This window comes from Dromiciops gliroides, chromosome 3 (assembly GCF_019393635.1).
Source record: "Dromiciops gliroides isolate mDroGli1 chromosome 3, mDroGli1.pri, whole genome shotgun sequence".
Taxonomy (NCBI): Eukaryota; Metazoa; Chordata; class Mammalia; order Microbiotheria; family Microbiotheriidae; genus Dromiciops; species Dromiciops gliroides.
The window spans coordinates 45051759-45059361 of record NC_057863.1 but is presented as its reverse complement, the minus strand read 5'-3'; positions in this window follow the sequence as shown (position 1 = coordinate 45059361).

Sequence of the window (7603 nt, the reverse complement as noted above, 5' to 3'; positions counted from 1 at the left end):
AGGAGAAAGGGAGAGACTTTAGAACTCAAATTTTTAAAAAATGAATGTTAAAAATTTTATGTGTAATTGGAAAAAATAAAATACTTTCTAAAAAGAACTTATCATATAAAAATAAAAAGAATTACTGCATACATGTAACTTATATGTGATGTATGTTCTAAAAGCTGACTTGTAAGTCATTGGTTTGAAATTCAGGACATATTTTCTCTTAGAAATAATTTTGGGGGGCAGCTAGGTGGCGCAGTGGATAAAGTACCAGTCCTGGATTCAGGAGGATCTGAGTTCAAATCCAACATCAGACACTTGACACTAGCTGTGTGACCCTGGGCAAGTCACTTAATCCTCATTGCCCGGCAAAAAAAAAAAAAAGAGAGAGAAATCATTTTGTCTATAGTTATTAGGTCCTTCTCTTGACCAAGGCCAATCCCTTTATTTGTATCCTTGACTCAATCTCTTCCCATCTCTTTCTACAGAAACTATTCCAATGTCATCCACCCTCCTCTTAATCTTGATTTTCTCCCCATTGACTCTTTGCTGCCTATAATCATGCCCAGTTTTCTACATCTTATAAAAAGTGAAAGTTTGATTGTCATTTCCCTACTTGGTTAAGTATGACAGTTCCCAGTTAGTAATGTAACCTACTATGCTGTTGCTATTGTTGTTCTCTGTCCTCCATTTTTATTTATTTATTTATTTTTTTAGTGAGGCAATTGGGGTTAAGTGACTTGCCCAGGGTCACACAGCTAGTAAGTGTTAAGTGTCTGAGGCCGGATTTGAACTCAGGTACTCCTGACCCCAGGGCCAGTGCTCTGTCCACTGTGCCACCTAACTGCCCCTGTCCTCCATTTTTGAAAAGGGCCAATGGTATCATGGGTGATATCTGGACTTGTGCATAAATTGAATTTAAGTGAGGCAGTTACACAAAGTCATCAGCCTCACTCTCTCTCCCTGAATACAGTGGCAAGACAAAAGTCAGGATGACCTTTGTCAGGGTGATGCAACTTTGGAGTCTTCGATGCCTGGCAAGCTCTAAGCACTCCATGATGCTTACCTCAGCCACCTTCATGGCCACTGAAACAAATTGTTCTCAATAATCAAAGTCTTCACATGCTTGGTGTAGCCATCCCCTTAATTCCCTGAGAGGTTTGGAGCCTGTTCTTTATCCTCAACCTGGTTTAGCCCATCTGCCAAGACAGTTTACAAGGGTGTGGACACTGAACCTGCTACAGGTGAGAGTCACAGGTGACAGTTAGGGGAAGGTGGACACCAGAGGTAGATGAGCTGCCCTGAAAAGAGTTCTGCAAGCCCTCACACCAGAAGGGCTAGTCCTCCCTAAACACCCCAAATACCCCAACCTACTATATTATGCTGCTGTAAGGGTGAGGTGATTAAATTCTACAACCTCACCCTACATAAAATAACTGATCATATGCTCAATCAATCACTTTCATATAAGCCTTCTTATACAAGCCTTAGGCTAAATGAGAAAAGTTCTTAACGATGGAATGAAGTCGTACAAGAATCTTTTTAAGACAGTCCTAACTTGGCCATGCCTCTGCAATTGTTGATAAATTATCAAGCATCTTGAGAAGCAATACCTGGAGATATCCCTAAGTGGACCTGAAGGTAGCCAGGGGTCTTGGGAATCAAGGATTAATCTTGTTTATAGGAAACTTCTGGAACATCCCATGAAAGGGAGAAAAGGTCTTCTGGCCAGTAGGAAAATGTGAGTTATTCCTTTGCCAGATGTGCTCTCTGAGCTGGAACCTACTTTCACCTGGATTCTGTATGAACTTGTGGGCGGTCTAACATGTTTTATATCACCTCTTCTTACTATATCTCCTTCTTCAGTCAAACTTTCCAAAAGCTGCTTAAAGCTGTCTGAATAAATTGAGTCTCAGCTGGTGATATTAGTGGTATTTGCTCTGTCCCTGAGCTTCAGTTCCCATTTTGATAAAATGAAAGATGATCTCCACTAAAGCCCAAGAGATATACTTGGCTTGGGACTCTGATTTCATCTCTGAATGAAAACCTCGAGGACATGTCATTTCATCTCTAAGGCTACTTCACCTGGTGATATAGTTCCTAGACCTTAAGGTACAGCTGAAGGAGCTTCTCTGCGAACAAAATTCATCCTGGTGAAGGCCAAGCTCCTATATATGAGTTTCACCTTAGTTGGGCTGGTCTTCCAGAGCAGGCTTGTCACTGGACCCCTGGTTGAAACCACTCTAGCTCTGTAGAACCTGACTACATTTGTCTTCCCCTGGAATAGTCTTTGATGACTCCGGGTCACATCCCTGCTATAATTCAGTAGCACAAAAAGACTTCTGGGAAGGATCTCTGAATGGAGTCTCTTTGAATCTCTTTGCAGTAAGAAACAAGTGATGACTGTGAAAAGTCAGGAGAAATGGGGAAAATGTAGAAATATCCTTTTTCAAGACCAGGAAGGAGACCTAGATATCACGCATTACAACTCCTTCATTGTACAAATGAAACTGTAGGAAATTGAGCCCCAGAAAAGTTAAGGTGACCTGCCCAAGGGCATACAGATAATAAATGTCTGAGGTTTCTGAGGCATTCAAGATCAGATCTTCCTGAGTACTCTCCCTACTGAACCATGCTACCTCTCAGCACAACAGAGGCAAAAACAAATCATCAGAACTCGGAAAATAAAGAATGCTTTGACTGCAACGAATAGAAAGATCAACACCAAACAGACAGTAGAAACTGAATGCCAAGCCTGACTCCTAAGAAGAGATATAAAAGGCATTTTCCTCCCTCTCCTGCACCCACATGTTTACAGGCATGGAAGGAAGACTATGGTTCTAGAGTGGGGCATGTCAAACAGATATTTTCAATGTGTTAGTTGGTTTTGGTTAATGTTATTTTTTGCCTCTTTTTTCTTTCTTTCTTTTTTTTTCCCCCACAGGGCAATGAGGGTTAAGTGACTTGCCCGCAGTCACACAACTAGTGTCAAGTGTCTGAGGTTGGATTTTGTAATGTTTAAAATCTATGTTGTGTGATCGCCTTAAATTAGAAAGGTTCAGTACCAGTCTTTGGGTATTAAACATTTATTAAAGCATACAGGTATTAACATGGAGTTCAAAAAATTAAGAAAAGGTCTCTCTAGCCTAGAGTTCCAGCCTGGTTGGGTCCTCCTCCAGGAGCCTGCTTTAATCAGGAACTCTCCAGATTGTGGAAGGTTTTTATAGGTCTGGAACAGAGGCAGTCCTTACACACTGCTTCAAGCTGATTGGTTGGCATCATCCAAATCCATTGGTTTTGAAGGTGTTCTCAATTGAGTTCACAGTCTAGCTTCTGAGAACAATACCTTCTTAAGGGATAGCCAGGTGTGATTACAATACAGTTAACTTGAAGTAGGCTTAATCAGCCTTCAATCACTCTCACTTGATTCAATCAGTCTAGATTAATCTCCAGGTGGGTCCTTGAGTATTTGCTAAATCCCATTATTTCATCACAATTTGAACGCAGGTCCTCCGGAATCCAGGGCTGGTGCTTTATCCACTGTGCCACCTAGCTTCCCCCTTTTCCCTCTTTTTTATTGTTATAGGGGCTGCTTCAGTGGGATGCCAGAGGTGGGGGAATGGTTGGAGGACCAGGGGACTAGAGGGAGAAATTTAGGTGATGTTCTTATTTTAAAAAGAAAGAAAGAAAACATTAATAAAATTTTATTACAACAAAAACTATTTGTTATATTTTCCTGACTAAGAAAAAAATTTAATATCAAAACAACAGAAAGTTAATGTTTTGTTATGGAGTAATCAGACAACCAACAAAAAAAGGGGAAAGTCAGTGTAGTCTGCATTATTATCTAAGACACTCCTGCCATCTACTGGTTGAGTTCCCAAATGGCAACATCTGCATGCTATTAACATATTCCACTGGGAGATGAATAGCTAATTGCTGTACCTGTACAAATATTTGCTTTCTTTTTGTTTCTTTCTTTTTTTTTAATAAAACATCTTATGTTAAACAAACAATAAATATCAATGACTCATATCCTCTGGATCTTTCAGTCAACCAAGCAATTGGGGAAATGTACTGTATGTAGAAAACTTTTATCTCTAAAAGCTCAATTGTTTCCTTGCCATCTTTTCAACAATGACACCTCCCCCTATAAAGAGAACATAGATTTGGAGTTGAAAGAGAACTTACAGGTCATCTAATCAAACCTTATTTTACACATGAGGAAACTGAGACTCAAAGAGGTGAAGTTACTTGCCCCAAGCAGCCACTAAAGTGTCAGAGTTTGGAGTTAAACCAAGGTCCCTCAACTCCATACCTAGTACCTCCCACTGAACCAAGGTTCCTCCTAATCCATTCTCATGAAGATTTTATGGGGGCAGCTAGGTGGCACAGTGCATAAAGCACCGGCCCTGGATTCAGGAGGACCTGAGTTCAAATCCAGCCTCAGACACTTAACACTTACTAGCTGTGTGACCCTGGGCAAGTCACTTAACCCCAATTGCCTCACTAAAAAAACCAAAAAAAAAAAAGATTTTATGAATGTGAGGAAATGAAAATGGGTATATGAGAATGTAATTGCCGATGTCTTCTCATTAGCTGTTTTCCATACAGTTTTCATTTTAATAATAACACTTCTCATGATCTCTTGGTGGCAGCTAGAAGGTACAATGGATAAGAACTCTGAACCTGGAATTGGGAAGACCTGAGTTCAAATCAAGTCACAGAAACTGGCTGGCTATATGACTCTGGACAAGGCACTTAACTTCTATCTACCTCAGTTTCTTCAACTAAAATGAGGATCATAATAGCACCTACCTCCCTACCTCCTGGCTACATTAAGATAAGCTATTTGTTGTTATTATTTTCCATCCTCTGGAAATCTTCCAACATTTGAGATAGCTTGAAATCATTCCCTGAATGCCTTTATCTTTGTGCCACATCTTGTAAAGAATGCCGATATTTGTGCAAATATTTCATCAGGTCCAGTCATTCTTCCTGAATACATCTTCTCAAGCACCTCATTTTACTTAATATCTGCTGAGCATAGCTTGCTGAAGAGTCAGGTCCAAGCACAATGTTCTCACTGTGATTGGTGAGAAGATCTTTAAATGGAACTGATGTGATATTTCGAGATTTATAAAGACCTTATGGTAATTTCCTCCTTCTGAGCCAATGGGACCACAGAGCAGAAGCCAAAAGTTAATGAGATGTTTATTAGGCAGCACCTGGAAGCAACGAAAGGGGTGACAACACCCACCCATTCCAGTACTCTGCCCTGCTTACTTCCCATCTCATTAATATGGACAATTCTGGGTACCACCACTTAGCAAAGCTGCTGATAAGCTGCAAAGGGTCCAGAGAAAGCCAGCCAGGATGCTTCATGCCTGATGAGAGTTCTTTGTTGAAGAATCCATGGGTATTTAGCCTAGAGAAGAAGAGACTAGGGAGAGGGGCTTCGGAGGGTAGAATAAGTTGCCTTCAAGTATTTGAAAGTCTGTCATGTGAAAGATACACTGGGCTTGCTCTGCTGGGCCCCGGAGGACAAAATCAATATCCATGAGTGGAAGATTCCGAAGCAAATTTAGGTTTTATGTCAACAAAAGCTTCCTGACAACTGGTACCATCCAAAGGTAAAATGGGGAATGGGGGATTGACCCCACAATGGAGTTCTGAAAGCAAAGGCTGGATGGCCGCTTGTCAGAGATATTGTGGTAAGGGTTCTTTTCTTTTCTTTTCTTTTCTTTTCTTTTCTTTTCTTTTCTTTGCAGGGCAATGGGGGTTAAGTGACTTGCCCAGGGTCACACAGCTAGTAAGTTTCAAGTGTCCAAGGCCAGGTTGAACTCACCTCCTCCTGAATCCAGGGCCGGTGTTGTATCTACTGTGCCACCAGCTGCCCCAGATTCTTTTCCTTTAAGTCCAGAGTTGGGGCCTACTCCCAGCTGGGCAGTTGGCAGAAGTGGAACCCCACCCCTTCTATTCTGGCTACTATTCTGATCTGCTGATATTTACAGATTGGTGGCAGAATCCAGGTCTATGACTAGACAAGATTATGGTAGGGGCCAAGTTTCTTACCCTCCCCAGCTTCACCCTCACCTCACTATAGTAATTGTTCTTTGACCAGAACCACCTGCTCTTTTCCCCGTGACAGCTAGCTCTCTGGACCTAATTGATGCTCTACTGTGAAAATGACTTAATGTTTGAACAGGAAATCACTGGGGCTTCAATGATTTTAACCCAAGATACATCTACTGGAGAATTTAGCCTTTCTAGTGGAAAGGGGGGAGGGGAAGCATGAGCAAAGGGAAGGGAAGGGAATGGATGGAAAGGAAAGGAATGTGAGAGAGGGATGTGGGGTGGGGGGAGTGTTGTCTGTGTTCCATGCAAGTTATGTGTTCCCATGTGTCTGTCCAGTCATGACTCTCAGGGAGGCATGAATAGAGATCTCTAGGGTGTCCTCTACCCACCCTCTCTCAAGGCTGACTTTAATTCCTACAAAGAGGAGAACAAGAAATTGGATTCACTCTGCTCTCCTCAGAAAGAAGGTAGCAAACTAGAATTGTATCCATTCCTCCCACCCACCTATGTTATACATAGGGAATCATTTTAGTCTCCAGTTATGCTCCTGATCTAGTGCTTGTGACAAGGGAGGAATACCCCCAAGCTATATATCCAAAGTTTGAATCCCTTTACAACATGTGGCAGTTACACAAAGATCACACATAGTGAGTAAGCCTATTATAGAGAAATTTTGTTTAGGGACCTAAGAGAATCATTGCTCACCAATCTGGGTTCTTGAGGTGAGAGTCAGATAATAACAGTAAGGAGTAAATTAAGAGTGGGGGCGGGGGGAGGCCGGGCGCAGCCATAAAGCACCGGCCCTGGAGTCAGGAGGACCTGAGTTCAAATCCAGCCTCAGACACTTAATACTTACTAGCTGTGTGACCCTGGGCAAGTCACTTAACCCCAACTGCCTCACCAAAAAAAAAAAAAAAAAAAGTAAGGCAAGTAGGGGGCAGCTAGGTGGTGCAATGGATTAAGCACTGGTCCTGGATTCAAGAGGACATGAGTTCAAATCCGGCCTCAAACACTTGACACTTACTAGCTGTGTGACCCTGGGCAAGTCACTTGACCCTCATTGCCCTGCAATAACAAAAAGAAAAGAGTAAGGCAAGTAGCCATTGATTCTAGTCAGCTGAGGCAAATTATAAGATGGACTGCAATCTACCCTGAGTTTAGCATGAGAATTTCATAGGTAAAAATCATTCAAAGTAACATTGTATGAAACAGATAAAAGAAGGTGGTTGTTCATAAAAACACGGATAGTGGGGCAGCTAGATGGCGCGGTGGATAGAGCACCGGCCCTGGATTCAGGAGTACCTGAGTTCAAATCCGGCTTCAGACACTTAACAACCTGGGCAAGTCACTTAACCCCAATTGCCTTACTAAAAAAAAAAACACAGATGGTTATACAAGAAGAATAGGATTCTTGTTGGAGAAATGGGAATATATACATATACATATGTGTGTATATACATATATACATATACATATGCATATATACATATATATGTGTGTGTATGTATATGTGTGTGTGTGTGTGTGTATTCTGAGCTTC